Source organism: Marmota monax, unplaced genomic scaffold (genome assembly GCF_021218885.2).
Source record: "Marmota monax isolate L192 unplaced genomic scaffold, Marmota_monax_Labrador192_F-V1.1 WCK01_AAM20220418_F8-fsc00611, whole genome shotgun sequence".
Classification (NCBI taxonomy): Eukaryota; Metazoa; Chordata; class Mammalia; order Rodentia; family Sciuridae; genus Marmota; species Marmota monax.
In genome coordinates, this window is record NW_026695053.1 from 176,629 (window position 1) to 193,037 (window position 16,409).

Consider the following 16,409-nt stretch of genomic DNA (forward strand, 5'->3'; position numbering starts at 1 on the left):
AATGATAAAAGAAGGAAGGAAAAAGCATACATCACTTGGAGAATGAACAATAGGTTACTGAATGATCAATGGGTTATAGAAGACATCAAGAAGGAAATTTAAAAATTCTTAGAGATAAATGAAAACACAGACACAACATATCGGAATCTATGGGACACATTGAAAGCAGTTCTAAGAGGAAAATTCATTGCTTGGAGTTCATTCCTTAAAAAAAGAAAAAAAAAACAACAAATAAATGATCTCATACTTCATCTCAAAATCCTTGAAAAAGAAGAGCAAAACAACAGCAAAAGAAGTAGAAGGCAAGAAATAATTAAAATCAGAGCTGAAATTAATGAAATCGAAACAAAAGAAACAATTGAAAAAATTGACAAAACTAAAAGTTGGTTCTTTGAAAAAATAAACAAAATCGACAGACCCTTAGCCATGCTAGCGAAGAGAAGAAGAGAGAGAACTCAAATTACTAGCATACGGGATGAAAAAGGCAATATCACAACAGACACTTCAGAAATACAGAAGATAATCAAAAACTATTTTGAATCCTTATACTCCAATAAATTAGAAGATAGTGAAGGCATAAATTTCTTAAGTCATATGATCTGCCCAGATTGAGTCAGGAGGATATAGAAAACCTAAACAGACCAATATCAATTGAGGAAATAGAAGAAACCATAAAAAGACTACCAACTAAGAAAAGCCCAGGTCCGGATGGGTATACAGCAGAATTTTACAAAACCTTTAAAGAAGAACTAATACCAATACTTTTCAAGCTACTTCAGGAAATAGAAAAGGAGGGAGAACTTCCAAATTCATTCTATGAGGCCAACATCACCCTGATACCTAAACCAGACAAAGACACTTCAAAGAAAGAAAACTTCAGACCAATATCTCTAATGAACCTAGATGCAAAAATCCTCAATAAAATTCTGGCAAATCGGATACAAAAACATATCAAAAAAATTGTGCACCATGATCAAGTAGGATTCATCCCTGGGATGCAAGGCTGGTTCAATATACGGAAATCAATAAATATTATTCACCACATCAATAGACTTAAAAATAAGAACCATATGATCATCTCGATAGATGCGGAAAAAGCATTCGACAAAGTACAGCATCCCTTTATGTTCAAAACTCTAGAAAAACTAGGGATAACAGGAACATACCTCAATATTGTAAAAGCAATCTATGCTAAGCCTCAGGCTAGCATCATTCTGAATGGAGAAAAATTGAAGGCATTCCCTCTAAAATCTGGAACAAGACAGGGATGCCCTCTCTCACCACTTCTGTTCAACATAGTTCTCGAAACACTGGCCAGAGCAATTAGACAGACGAAAGAAATTAAAGGCATAAAAATAGGAAAAGAAGAACTTAAATTATCACTATTTGCAGATGACATGATTCTATACCTAGCAGACCCAAAAGGGTCTACAAAGAAACTATTAGAGCTAATAAATGAATTCAGCAAAGTGGCAGGATATAAAATCAACACGCATAAATCAAAGGCATTCCTGTATATCAGCGACAAATCCTCTGAAATGTAAATGAGGACAACCACTCCATTCACAATATCCTCAAAAAAAAAATAAATAAAATACTTGGGAATCAACCTAACAAAAGAGGTGAAAGACTTATACAATGAAAACTACAGAACCCTAAAGAGAGAAATAGAAGAAGATCTTAGAAGATGGAAAAATATACCCTGTTCATGGATAGGCAGAACTAACATCATCAAAATGGCGATATTACCAAAAGTTCTCCATAGGTTTAATGCAATGCCAATCAAAATCCCAATGGCATTTCTTGTAGAAATAGAGAAAGCAATCATGAAATTCATATGGAAAAGTAAAAGACCCAGAATAGCAAAAAGAATGCTAAGCAGGAAGTGTGAATCAGGTGGTATAGCGATACCAGACTTCAAACTATACTACAGAGCAATAGTAACAAAAACAGCATGGTACTGGTACCAAAACAGGCGGGTGGACCAATGGTACAGAATAGAGGACACAGAAACCAATCCACAAAACTACAACTATCTTATATTTGATAAAAGGGCTAAAAGCATGCAATGGAGGAAGGATAGCATCTTCAACAAATGGTGCTGGGAAAACTGGAAATCCATATGCAACAAAATGAAACTGAATACCTTTCTCTCGCCATGCACAAAAGTTAATTCAAAATGGATCAAGGAGCTTGATATCAAATCAGAGACACGCCTTCTGATAGAAGAAAAAGTTGGCTACGATCTACATACTGTGGGGTCGGGCTCCAAATTCCTCAATAGGACACCCATAGCACAAAAGTTAATAACTAGAATCAACAAATGGGACTTACTCAAACTCAAAAGTTTTTTCTCAGCAAGAGAAACAATAAGAGAGGTAAATAGGGAGCCTACATCCTGGGAACAAATCTCTACTCCTCACACTTCAGATAGAGCCCTAATATCCAGAGTATACAAAGAACTCAAAAAATTAGACAATAAGAGAACAAACAACCCAATCAACAAATGGGCCAAGGACCTGAACAGACACTTCTCAGAGGAGGACATACAATCAATCAACAAGTACATGAAAAAATGCTCACCATCTCTAGCAGTCAGAGAAATGCAAATCAAAACCACCCTAAGATACCATCTCACTCCAGTAAGATTGGCAGCCATTAGGAAGTCAAACAACAACAAGTGCTGGCGAGGATGTGGGGAAAAGGGTACACTTGTACATTGCTGGTGGGACTGCAGATTGGTGCAGCCAATTTGGAAAGCAGTATGGAGATTTCTTGGAAAGCTGGGAATGGAGCCACCATTTGACCCAGCTATTCCCCTTCTCGGTCTATTCCCTAAAGACCTAAAAAGAGCATGCTACAGGGACACTGCTACATCGATGTTCATAGCAGCACAATTCACAATAGCAAGACTGTGGAACCAACCTAGATGCCCTTCAATAGACGAATGGATAAAAAAAAAATGTGGCATTTATACACAATGGAGTATTACTCTGCATTAAAAAATGACAAAATCATAGAATTTGCAGGGAAATGGATGGCATTAGAGCAGATTATGCTAAGTGAAGCTAGCCAATCCCTAAAAAACAAATGCCAAATGTCTTCTTTGATATAAGGAGAGTAACTAAGAACAGAGTAGGGTCGAAGAGCATGAGAAGAAGATTAACATTAAACAGGGATGAGAGGTGGGAGGGAAAGGGAGAGAGAAGGGAAATTGCATGGAAATAGAAGGAGACCCTCAGGGTTATACAAAAGTACATACAAGAGGTAGTGAGGGGAAAGGGAAAAATAATACAAGGGGGACAAATGAATGACAGTAGAGGGGGCAGAGAGAGAAGAGGGGAGGGGAGGGGAGGGGAGGGGGGATAGTAGAGGATAGGAAAGGCAGCGGAACACAACAGACACTAGTATGACAATATGTAAATCAATGGATGTGTAACTGATGTGATTCTGCAATCTGTATATGGGGTAAAAATGGGAGTTCATAACCCACTTGAATCAAAGTGTGAAATATGATATATCAAGAACTATGTAATGTTTTGAACAACCAACAATAAAAAAAATAAATTAAAAAAAAAAGAACTATGATTTAAAAAATGGGCATTAAAAATATCACTGTAAAAGAACATCAATTGTGTACAACTTAAAATGATTTTACAAGTTTAAAAAATATTAATATGATCCTATATTTATATAAAATATGTATAGAGAATAGTTTAGAAGGCTATGTATTAGATATTAACAGTAGTTATCTATGGACAATAGAATTTTATGAGATTTTTATGTATACCTCTTAAGTTTTTGTAACAATTGATCTCTTGGCAAAAGTTAGATAAGGTGGTTTAATCTTGAAATTTATTTGAGTATCTCATTTGAATAGCAGTCGATAAACTTTGGTATGTAATTCTTTGGGTTAATATAAACTAGTTGATCCATTTCACTGTTATATCTAGAATATGAAATGGACAAATTAAGAGAAAATTTAATTCCTTCTCTTTTTTTGTCTTTTTTAATTAAATTATTTATTTATTCTAATTTGTTATACAGGATGGCAGAATGCAATTTATTTCATATTACACATATAGAGCACAATTTTTCAAGTCACTGATTGTACACAAAGTATTTTCATGTCTTCATACATGTATTTAGGGTAATGATGTCTAGCTTTAATCCTTTCTTGAGCGAAGATCTTAAAACATTTGTATATTTTACAATGTTACCTTTTAAATAAGCTAGTGTCTTTCAATTATCTTTTAAAAATATAGCTAAGTTGACTTTCCAGTGTAGAGAGTAACACATAAGCTCTATAATATGTTTATATAATTATAGAAAATCAAATAATTAGATTTTAATTATTTTGTTATTACTGTATGAGTTGGTAAGAGACCATTATAAAAAATTAGTTTGTAGAGCATCAGTTTAGTAAAATGTTCTCTTAAACCTTATACTTTAAGGATTTATATATTTATGGAGACAGAGATACAATTGATATATAAGAATTAGTAATAATTATCATAATTATATTGATGTTTGAAATCAATTAAATTTTGCTTTCAAAGAGAAGTTTGAAACTTAGAACTTAAAGTGGTATTTGAAAACATTTACCATTCAATCAAAAATGTATGAATCTTAATTTCTTATAAATTAGCCCTTTTTAAGTAATAATACTTACCAGATATAAGTAATTATTTTATTAGAATGAGAGAAGATTAATGTTTTAAGAAGCTCTTGTCGTCCTATGCACTTGTTACAAAACAGAAGAAAGAGTGAGTCTGTTTTTTGGAATTTGGGGCAGACTAAAAATGTTGATAACAAGCTATGCAACCCTTATGTGACTGAGGGATTTTAAAACTAGTGTTGCTACTCTTGATTCTCCCTTACACCATGAAGACGGCAGTGTGTTACGGATGTCTTTTATTTTATTACAATAATGAGGACTGGATATGTGTCTTCCTGGGTAAGAGGAAGTCAGTCAAAAGAGGATTAGGTTGTTTCACTATTTGCAGACAATGAGAAGGGGAGATGAGACCTGGAGTGTCAGAACCCGCTGACAATCTGTAATTCCTGGTACAGCAGAGATGCATAAAGAAAGACACACGCACACGCACACATCCAGTAGAGAATAAGCAGCCCCTTTATTTCTTCCCTGCTTCTTTTATACAGCAAAAATGAAACACATCTTTCCGGCAGCTTAATCTTATCAAGCATGGATAGACATTCTCAGAGTAACTTTGTTCATGGTCACAGTGCTCCATATTTCTTATTATCTGACTTGTAGTTAGTTAATTTCCGGGCAATCACATATCTATATCTATCTAGATTTTAAATTTGGCAGAACATTCTTTTCTCCCATCTCCTCAAGACTGCAACAAGGACACAGCTCAAAGAGTTCATAGTTTCTCACAGACCCCTTTGTTTTGCCAAGCACAGCAAAACTTAACTGTTTGTGTGCGTGAGCACACACTGGAGGACTGGACTGTGCCTATACCTCACAACCCAGTAAGGACATTTTTTGGGAATTCCACATGGTCCATGTATACAAGCAACATTCACTACACAGGAGCCATCAGCAGGATTGCAGCTGTCCACCTGAACATATTCCTTCCTGTTTGCCCCTCCCCACCATCTTCATAATGGAGAGGATTAGCACAAAAAGGAGGGGAAAAGCTGATTCGTGTCCCTTTAGCAGTTATCTCAGTGGGAGGAGGGAAGTGAGCTGCGGTAGTAGGGAGATTTCAATTTCACAAGAGTCTACAGCCTATTAGACAGATTGGGGGATCAGGGTATAGATGTCCTGAGCTTGGCATAGAAGGACTGAAACCAGTATATTATTTCCACCAAGAAAAGGAGGAGAGTCTCCTATCCAAGGGCAATGTGAGGAGGCTGGGGGGAAAAGCAACTATGTTGCTTTCAGAGAGTCCAGGGAAGCTCTCCAATTCCCCTCATTGTCCCCCTACTCAAGTTCTCCCTCCAAACTGTGTGCAGAGGAGCAGGAATGGAGGGGAGTGTTCAAACAGTCTCACACTCACTGAGGAAGGGACAGACCACAGGTCGAGGTAGTGAAAGAAAAAGAAGTTCACAGCCACTGCTCTACGCTGCCCAGAGATTTGAGCAATGTGACCCTGGTCACTAGGAGCCCAGTCCTGCCCCTGTCATCTCTGTCCACTCTTCTCTCTCTGACTCAATGCATTCAATAATAAGTAGTGTGAGCCCCTAGTGGCCAACATTTCTTTCACTCTCACCTTCCTGGAAAAGAATGTATTTCTGAGAAGAGGAACAAATAGGAGCTGCTTTCACATTCTTGTTCTAGTTATTAATGGAAGTCTTGATAAAAAGCCAGAGACCTCTCTTCTCTATTTTTCTAAGAGGTCAAATTCCCTGTGAAGCCTGAAGAGAGACTAAGTTGCTGTCAACCTTTTGCAGATTTCATTACATGCCTTGTGAGACTGACCAGGGCAGTTTCTATGTCCTGCTCTCTATGTGTTTTCTACATGAGCAAAGAGGTCTGGGTCCCAGGGCAGGCATAGGAAATTTAGGGAGGAGAATTCAAGTACCTTGCCTCTCTGCAAACATGATTTTCACACTCAGGAGTTTGGGTTATTCAAGGGGCAGCATCTCAACTTCCTTCCAAAAATGAAAGGAGCCCCAGATTTTTTTTGATATATCAGCTTTCTGTCACTGTGGAAAATAACTGACATAACTTCAAAAGAAGAAAAATTTATTTTATCCCATGCTTTCAGAGATCTCAGTTCTTGTTTGTCTGGTTCCACTTCTATGGTCCTGTGGTGAAGCAGAACATCATGGCAGAATGCTGAATGGTATGGTAGAACAAAGCCACTCACTGCATAGTGGCCAGAGGCAGAGAGAGAGAGAGAGAGAGAGAGAGAGAGAGAGAGAGAGAGAGAATGCACGAGGAAAGGCCTACTACCAGAGAGTAAGATGGAATTCCTGACTTAGGAGCAAGGAATGTGAGCTTTGTTTCTTCTGTCAACACAAGATGACCAGGAAAGAGTGTGGCTCCAGGACTCCTGGACATCTACTTGATGTAGTCAGATGGTAGATAGACTTGTCTACTCCAGCCAGGATAGAACTTTTAAGAGTTGGTGATACTCCATCTCCATTGATATTCCATCTCCAATGATGGCCTCAGCTCCATAAATTATACCTGATACATATCCCATATAAAATCAGTGACTTTATTTTATTTGTTTATTTTTATGTGGTGCTAAGGATTGAACCTAGTGCCTCACGCATGCTAGGCTACCACTGAGCTACAACAACAGAAAACCAATCGGGATAAAATTGTGAAAAGAAAAGCTTTGTATTGCCAGGATGGATGGCCAACTAATTCCTCAGAGAATTGGGCTGCCTCTCTCCCCTTTTCCCAAAGTGAGAGCTTGGAATAAATATTGTTTATTGGGCTGGGGTTGTGGCTCACCAGGATAGAGCACTTGCCTAGCACATGTGAGGCCCTGGGTTCAATCCTCAGCACCATATAAAAATGAATAAATAAAATAAAGGCATTGTGTCCAACTATAATTAAAAAATAAAAATTTAAAAAAAAAAAAGATTGTTTCTCCTCTTCCTGGGAGTCTGGAGATTTGCTTTGGCACCTTGGGGAGAACAGATAACAAGGGGAATTACCCTGGCTCCTCTCATTTTCAGCCAGCCAATGGCCAGCAGGTAGAGTTTGGAGTGGTTGTAGTTTTGGATTAGGACAGCTTATGGCAGCACTGGTAACAGACTAGGTTTGCAGGCTTACTCCATCAAATTCCCCTAGTTCTCAGCCTTGCCCTTGTTAGGGGTAGGCCAGGCCCAGGTGTGTCCAGTGACATCTTCCCCTCAGGAGAAAAAAAAAAAAAACGGTTGTCAGTTGAGTCAGTGACCAGTCCACAGCAGCCTTGGAACTGTGGGAAGTCAGGAAGTGCCTGAGAATGCAGCTAGAACATAGCCTAGTCAGGATGAGGAGCAGTTAGTTACCTCCAGGAGTGGACAGGAAGAATGTTGCACTGACCTGACTAATGTCCACATTCTAAATATCCAGTGTCCATCCTCAAGTAATAGTGACTTCTGGCCCACTGGGAGACTGTTCTTTGAGTCAGAGAAGGGTACAGAGGTAGTCCAGGTGGGAGGGCCAGAAGTGCCCATTGTGCGGCCCTCAGGACCATGTGTTCTTGCCCTGCCCACTCTGGTGGGAGCAAAAGGCAGGCTGGCTGGTGGGAGTCTGGAAATTAAGAACCTGGCAGAGACTAGTGCTTCCTCCTACCTCTGGCCAGAGATGGGACTTTTGCCCACAGTGTGTCTATTACCGCCCACCAACAGTCATACCTTTGGCTTCCCAGTGGAGAGGTGGCAGGCAAAATAGAAAGAAAACAAGAAGGAAGAAAAGAAAATGTATTGTGTTGGGGAGGTAGGAAGAAAGATGGAAAAACAGTTTGCCTTTTTGTTTGTTTTGTAATTGTCTTTCATTAAGTTCTTGTTTTCCTTTTTGTTGTTGTTGTTGTTGTTTAAGTTGCAGGCTTTGACTTAGAAATCCCCAGGGAGATGAGAGGCAGGAACCTGAGGCTGCTGCCCCTTTATCTGCCTTCATAGCACTGTCCCTTACTCCAGCTCCTCCCTGAACCCATGAACAAGCCTTGGCCCTTACAGCTAACCACTTCCTGAGGTGTCCCTAATAGCTGCTGTGTAAATGCAGGAGATGAAATGATTAGAGATGAGGGCTATAATTTTATCAGTGGATTATCCATTTAACAGATATAATTTGAATGGCTTACTGGGTAGTAACTATAAGCAAGTGGAGCCTGGCTGATGTAAGTGGGTCACTTAAGAGCATGCCTTGGGGATTATATATTTTGTCCCTGGATATTCTCTCTTTCCACCTTCCTCTACAACACCCCCCTCTCTCTCCCTCTTCCTCTCTCCTTCCCTGCTGCCATGAACTTTCCATTGTCATACCCTTACACCATGATGTTCTGCTTCAACTACTACCCAGAGCAATGCAGTCAGTCAACCATGAATTGATAGCTCTGAAACCATGAGCCCAAAATAAACATTTCCTCCTTTAAGTTATTCTTTTCAGGTACTTTGATCACAACAACAAAAAGCTAATACTGCATGATGGCATTGTTCTTATTTATACAAAGAAAACCTTATTATTTTCATGTGTAAGTATTCTGACCATGGAAATAGTCAGGGAAGTGTTCCCCCAGTGAGCAAACACTCCGGGGTGGTGGGTAACTGGCGTCCTGATTTCCATGATTGGAATGCCCAGCCTCCTCCCTCTGAGGTAATAAGACAACTATGCAGGCACTATCTGGTTTCCTCAGCAACGTCCTTGGAGAGAAGGGGCTCCGTGTTTGTATTAACCTGGAACTTATCTCAGTTAGCTAGCACTCTGGTTAAAGAAATACTAATTAGAATATAGTCATGGTAGCGGGAGGTATATGTTCTTTGAGTTAATAAACTCCCAGGCAAGGAGGAGCGGACACTTCACTTCTACATTTCTTCTTCACCACTTCACTTCACTCCTCTCCACTCCTCCTGTCTGCTTGTACTTTTATGTCTGTGTCTGTTCTTTGTATGCCTCCTCACAGGTATTCCTTCACAGCTGTTCCTTTACACACATGCTAAAATATTATGTCTAATATGATAAAATGTGTGGAGCTTCCATTTAAAAATTGTGATGAAGGAGTTAATCACTGATGAAACAAGAATGGCCATTATGCAGATTAGGGGATAAATGGGCTGCAGTGGGTGAGGATTGTTTCAGCATAAGAGTTTTCCTACCCTTAGATGTCCCTGGCCCTGGATGCAGTAACTGAGTCTGATTTGTCCTAAGTAAGCCCAGTTCTCTGTGCCTATTAAAGTAGGTTTCACTGACTTGTCTGTTAAAAAAACCTAAATTTTTAAATGAGCTGATGCTTTTCACAGTTGAAGATGAATAACAGCATTAGACAATGATTTGATAGGTCAGAGATTCTACCTTTATCATCCACATTGCCCTGGTGTGTGATGGCAGGTCAGTTTTTATATTGGGCAAACAGCACATACATAATTGCAGTATAAAATACATTTGTCGTATTAGCTACTTGAAAAATTGCATTTTTGTCAGATGCAGATAGATTCAATCCTCTTATTTCTGTATTATAAACATTTACTCTCCAATAATAGCAATTGTTTAAATAGCTCTTTAATACTTCAGTAAAAAACAGGAGATAATTCCTTTTCCCTTTACACTCCAATGGATATCTCCAAGACATGGAGACTTTGTCCACTGAACCTCTCTAGAGATACACAACAAGATGCACTTGCTGAGTCTTGGGGCTGTCTCTCTGTGACTCATTTTGATGCAGTGACAAGCAGCATAAAGTATCGATTTACATTGCCTCTCAACCTTCCCCTTACTCTCACTGCCCTGGGAGTTAAACCTTATAAATAAAGCATTGTCACTGATTCTTCCAAGGATCTTGGGTTAGAGGACATGCCTAGGTGCTTAGGTATGCACACACACAACACATACTTATATAAATACAAAGCAAAGTTTTCTAAAACTATATTTTCTATCAATATATTTGGCATAATCTCTATTCCAGTCCATTCTCTCATTTAAAAAGTTACTTTGAGGGGCTGGAGTTGTGGCTCAGTGGTAGAGCACTTGCCTGGTACATATGAGGCATGTGGGTTCAATCCTCAGCATCATATAAAAATAAATAAATGAAATAAAATTATCATGTCCATATACAACTAAAAAAAGTTTTTAAAAAATGTTAGTTTGAGCCATTCAGTTGCTTTTACATCGGTCACATCACTTGTGTAAATGATTATATACTGGATGTGTAACCAGGGTTGTCTATCTTTCAGACCACTTACATTTCTGACCCCAAGTTACCAGGGAAAGGAGCCTATTCCCACCTCCTAACAGGGCACAAGGAAGGCACTTCTGGGCTAAAAGCATAGTCCTTTCACTGTTCCAGAAGTATGAATTCCAGTCACAATGCTATAACCTCTGTTGGGACACTGAATCCAAACATTGTGATGACTTCCTTTTTACCAAACTTTCTAAGATCAAAGTTAGAATGCCTTCCCATCCTGGGCTTACTTTACATTGCTTACTTCTGCATTCAAAGAGGTTGAAATTTTATAAGAACTGAGGGCTTTGATTTTCTTCATTTCATAAAAATTGACAAATAATGCCTTTATTTTTCTTGTGTTGCTCCTTTCCCCTGCTCTTATAAAAGGGTGTAAACTAGAGCCAAAATGATACAGAGCTCATTTAGCACGTTTTACAAATGTGACAGTGGTCACTTTTGCTTAGCCTTTGTCAAAAAGATCTAACAAAACCAGGAAATAAGTGTAATCAGAAAGTTTCATTTTAAAGCCTACACAGTACAGTCTTGGTCCATATCAATAAACATGTCATCCAAGTTTTTTGTTTTGTTTAGTTTTGTTTTTTAGTTTTCCACAGCCTAGCCCAGACCTAAACTAAAACACTCATAGAGAAAAGGGAAATATGTTCTGATATCTTACTTCCCCTTCACAATTTTCTTTACTCTTTATCCTATGATAGAATTCAGTTTATTGTTCATTCACAGATGTGTTATGATTATGGAATTCTCTTCAGAGGTCCTCTGTGGCAGATTTCCAAATTCCAGCCCTTTGCTTGCCTTTGAAGGTTTTGATGACAAATCACTTAACTTACAATGCATAGTTCTCAAATGTTGCTCATGCCAACTCCACTGGTTCAGTGGTGCCTCACTTAGCAGTCAGTCCTGTCCTCAAGATGAAAATGTATACATGCATTCATATATTACATATAAAATTGCATATTATATATGAATAGTTGTCTGTTGTGAATCTCATATTGTGTCCTTAACAATACGAAACATTTACATATAATTCAAAGGGAGAGTAAACCATCCATATTCCACAAGAGGTTCCAAAGGTACCCCTCCAGACTTCTCATGCCTCCTTTATGGAGAAAAATAAGAAAGTACACATTTGTTCCCTACTGAGCTATATATCAGGTTGAAATACTATCTATCCTAATAATTAATTTTGGGGGGGAGTTACCAGGGATTGAACTCTGAGCCACATCCCCAATCCTATTTTGTATTTTATTTACAGACAGGGTCTCACTGAGTTGCTTAGTGCCTCGCTTTTGCTGGGGCTGGCTTTGAACTCACAGTCCTCCTATCTCAGCCTCCTCAGCCACTGGGATTACAGGCATGCGCCACTTCACCCAGCCTTAATAATTAATTTTTAACTTCATGTGAACAGGCTGCAGAAGAGCAAAGAGCTAAGTTCTCCAGGCCAAGTTGGGCAAATCTTACCAATATTTATGCACCTGAATCTAGAAGCTCTCTTTAGAATGCAATCCTCACTTACTTTACTCAGCCCATGTACAGTAGCAAAAGTTCTATTTAATATCCTATTGAGTGGTCTCAGGAATCTAGAGGCTCTATGTATCCTACTGTTTTTCTCAGCTCTTGTATTCTTTTTTTTAAAAACATTTTTATGTATATTTATTTAATTACAGATGAACCCACAGTATCTTTATTTATTTTTATGTGATGCTAAGGATTCAACTCAGTGCCTCATGCATACAAGGCAAACGCTTTATCACTGAGCTACAGCTTCAGCCCCTAGTTCTTGTGTTCTTGCAGGAGAAAATTTCAGGCAAGACACATAACATAGTAAAAATAGCAAAGTTTATCAGGAAATAAAACACTCTCAAAAGAGTGTGTCATCTCAAAAAGAAAAAAGCAACAACATAGCCCCTTTTTTTCCAGTTTTATTGGGAGGGCATAAGGAAATTTTTAGAGTCCCACTGGTACAACGTCCTCTCAACTTTTGACTGACAATAGGATTGCATCTGATTTTTAAGCCTCTATTGTACTCAGTTTTACCCACAGGTACCTAAACAAAACCCATATGAGGTAAATTTTACTATTATAATGAGATTAAAATGACATTCTAAAGTCACTTTCGCCCATGCTGACTAGTTCTAATTGGAACTTGTTTTTTACAGATTTTATGGACAATGGGCTTTATTTTTAATAATCCTATGTTCTTGAGTCTTGGAAACTTTGGTCTATATAAAGGTCAGAAAAGTCCCCTTTTCCAGGGAATTTGTTTTCTTATTCTAAGTGAGAGACCTTAAATTCCTTGATCCCAAGAGAATAGCCATAAAGATAACAGTTTATCTGTCAAGGAATGTAATATCCTATTGACTTAAGCCAGAGCAGGGACAGAATGATCTCAGGTAATTGCTTTTTAAGAGAAAACATGTGGAGGGGTCCAGCACATAGGCCAAGTTTATAGAATTATCCCCCTAACTTCATGATCCTACCAATCATGTCTATTTGCTATCTATCACTATGGTATAATATGTGTTTTGAAGAATATTTAACACAGAACTTATACCTATTTCATATTCTCATCCTTGCTTGAAATGCATAATATGCATCTTTTAGGTAGGGAAAGTTCATCTGTCATTACTTAAGGAAAAAATAGTTCATATATTAGGCTCAGGCACAGTCCATTTTCAGAGGTTCAAGAACTTCAAGGAAAGAGCAATTTGAAAGATGAGTCATCTAAAGTGAAATTAGAGGCCTTCATTCATGAAGTGTGAGAATCCTTTACTGATATTAAGGTTGATAAAAGGGAGAAAAATGTGTGCATAAACCACTTGAGAACTGAAACAATTGGCAGGAGCCCTGTAGCAGGATTGTAATCAGGGATGGATTCAATGCAGCCCAACTAAGGAGACAAAGAACAAAATTTTCAACTTTCCCCTTTTTCAGGCTCAGGTACTTATGGTGCCTCCCAGTGGCTGGTTTTTGCTGGATATATTCATGTCTGTTGAAGATGGCAGCACTTTCAAGAGCCTGAGAAGCAAACAAGGCAATCATTAAATCTTAAACTCTATTGAAAATTCAGAAACATGAATCACTAAGGGAAACACTTTTGAACTAATTGGAGAAATTTTTCTTGTCTAATCGCTGTCTCCTTGTGCAGGTATTTACTTCAGAAAAATACTCTAGTTGGAATTTCTTTTCTTAGACATGGTGACCAATTGAAAAAGACTCCCTTTGAAATTAACGGCAACTTCCTAATGACTTGTTTTTTCTGTTTCCCTTATTTCCTCCTACTAGGAATAGAGGCTTGTAGGACCGCCCACTCCCAACCCTCTGGTCCCCAGCAGCTGACACGTTTATGGTGCCAGGAAACCTGAGATGGACATATTTATGATTAACACAGCCTAGCTAAATCTATATATGTATATTTCCTGCTTTTGTCATACTGCCTTCCCACTTTCCATAACCTGAGTTGCACAAAGATGAAGCTTGAGACAGTTCCCTTCTAGAGAAATCACATCTCACTAAAGAAAGAAAATAGGAGTTAGTATAGGACTTTGGAGGAGAGGATGAAGTTTAGGTAAAATTTAAATAAGACAATATTTTCATAGGTGTAAGACAGAATTGTCAATTGTCAAACTGAAAAGTGGATGAAGGGTCCAGTTTTTCTGAAACAAAAAAGAAAAAACAGACATGAAATGATGTTTTCAGAACCCTTGTCTGAAGCTCTGTACCTATGATGGAAATTAAGGCCACTTCACCATGTCAAAATAACACAATTCTAAATAGTAAAACTACTGATAGTCTATCACTTTAGAGGAAAAAAAATGTTTTCCAATGATTAAGAAAGCTATAGTCATTCAATGAAGAGAATTGTTATGCTACTTAATAGCTATATCTGTAATGTAGCTCCTTAATAGGAATGTGGTATCCTATAAACTGTAATTTGACCTCATTCAGCCTATTGTGGTTTAAATCTGGGAATATCCCCCAAAAGTTCATGTTAGGCAATGCATCAATATTTAGAAGTAAAAGACTAGTTTATAAGATCTGTAAGATTATCAATTGATTAATCTGTCTCATGAGTTAATAATCTGAATGGACTACTGGGTGATTAAAACTACAGATACGTGGGCAAGGCTGGAGAAACTAGGTCACTGGTGGCATGCCCTTGGGGACTGTATCTTGTCCTAGGCTCCTTTCTCTTTTCCCAGCTATTATGAGCTGAGCAGCTTTCTTCTGCCACACCTTCTGCCTCACCCTACACCCAAAACTATAGAGTCAGCCAACTGTGACCAAATCCTCTGAAACTGTGAGTCAAGATATATCTTTCCTCCAATAAATTGCTCTTATCTGGTATTGTATTAACAGGAATGAAAACATGACTAACACACAGCCCAATGATTGGCAACAGATTTTTATTTTCTCAATAAGAGCTCATAAATGGTATCAGTGACCTCTAGCCCTTTACTCCACTGTGAGCTAAATAGCCTCCATACTGTTCTCCAGCTTTAGACTTAAAGTCCCTGTCTTTATCAGTAAATTTTCAAGTTCATAAAGAAAGAACCAATTCTAAGTTAATATTACATTACATGTTCTAAAGATAGTCCCAAATTTTAAAAGCCAGAGACAGAAACAGCAGGGACAATAAGAGAAAGAAGTGCTTCTTATTTAGAATCTAATCTAAGTTACTCTTGGTTCTAATTCAAAAGCCTACTCTTGATATCATTGACCTACTTAAAAAACACAACTGTTTCTCATTGTCTGGTGAATTGAGCGTAAAACTTCAAAGCAGAGCATTTAAGACCTGTGACAATTTGGATCCCACTGACACTTACCAGCTTACCTCCAACCCCACTGATACCTGTTTTTTCAGTCATAATTGACTAGTTACTGTTTCTTAAACACATTGTTCCCTCTGGTCCTCTAGCACTTTGTATTGTAACATGCAATATTAACTTAAAATTGGTTCTTTCTTTATGAACTTGAAAATTTACTGTAACCCACTGATAAAGACAGGGACATTAAGTCTAAAGCTGGCCCTCTAGCACTTTGATCTGCTCTTCACATATCCTCGAGTTCCATGAATAGATACAGTGATATGAGACAGGGAACCCCATGAAAAATGAGACCCCTAAATATAAAAATGGGACCAATACTTTCTGCTTACGTTGTTGTTATATATCCTTAATGCTTTCTATCTCCCTCAGGAGACTATGAGCTCCCTGAGGGCAGGGACCCTTCTTATTCACCACATGGCACCCTGACAATGCCATAGAAGAAAGACACATAGTAGGCATAATCAATGTCTTCTACTTAAAAAATTCTGAATCAGCAGGTCTTCTCCTATGAAGTTTGAATATGCTGAAACACCAAGGATCAAGTCAGATTTGTCCAAATTGAGTAATTAATGATATTCCTGTACCTATCCACCTCTTCAAATAATGAAACCACTCTCCATACCCTTGAGCAGAAAACCCAGGCTTCATTCATACTATTCTCCCCTCCTATTTCCTATGTCTAATCATTTACCATATCCTATGAACATTATAT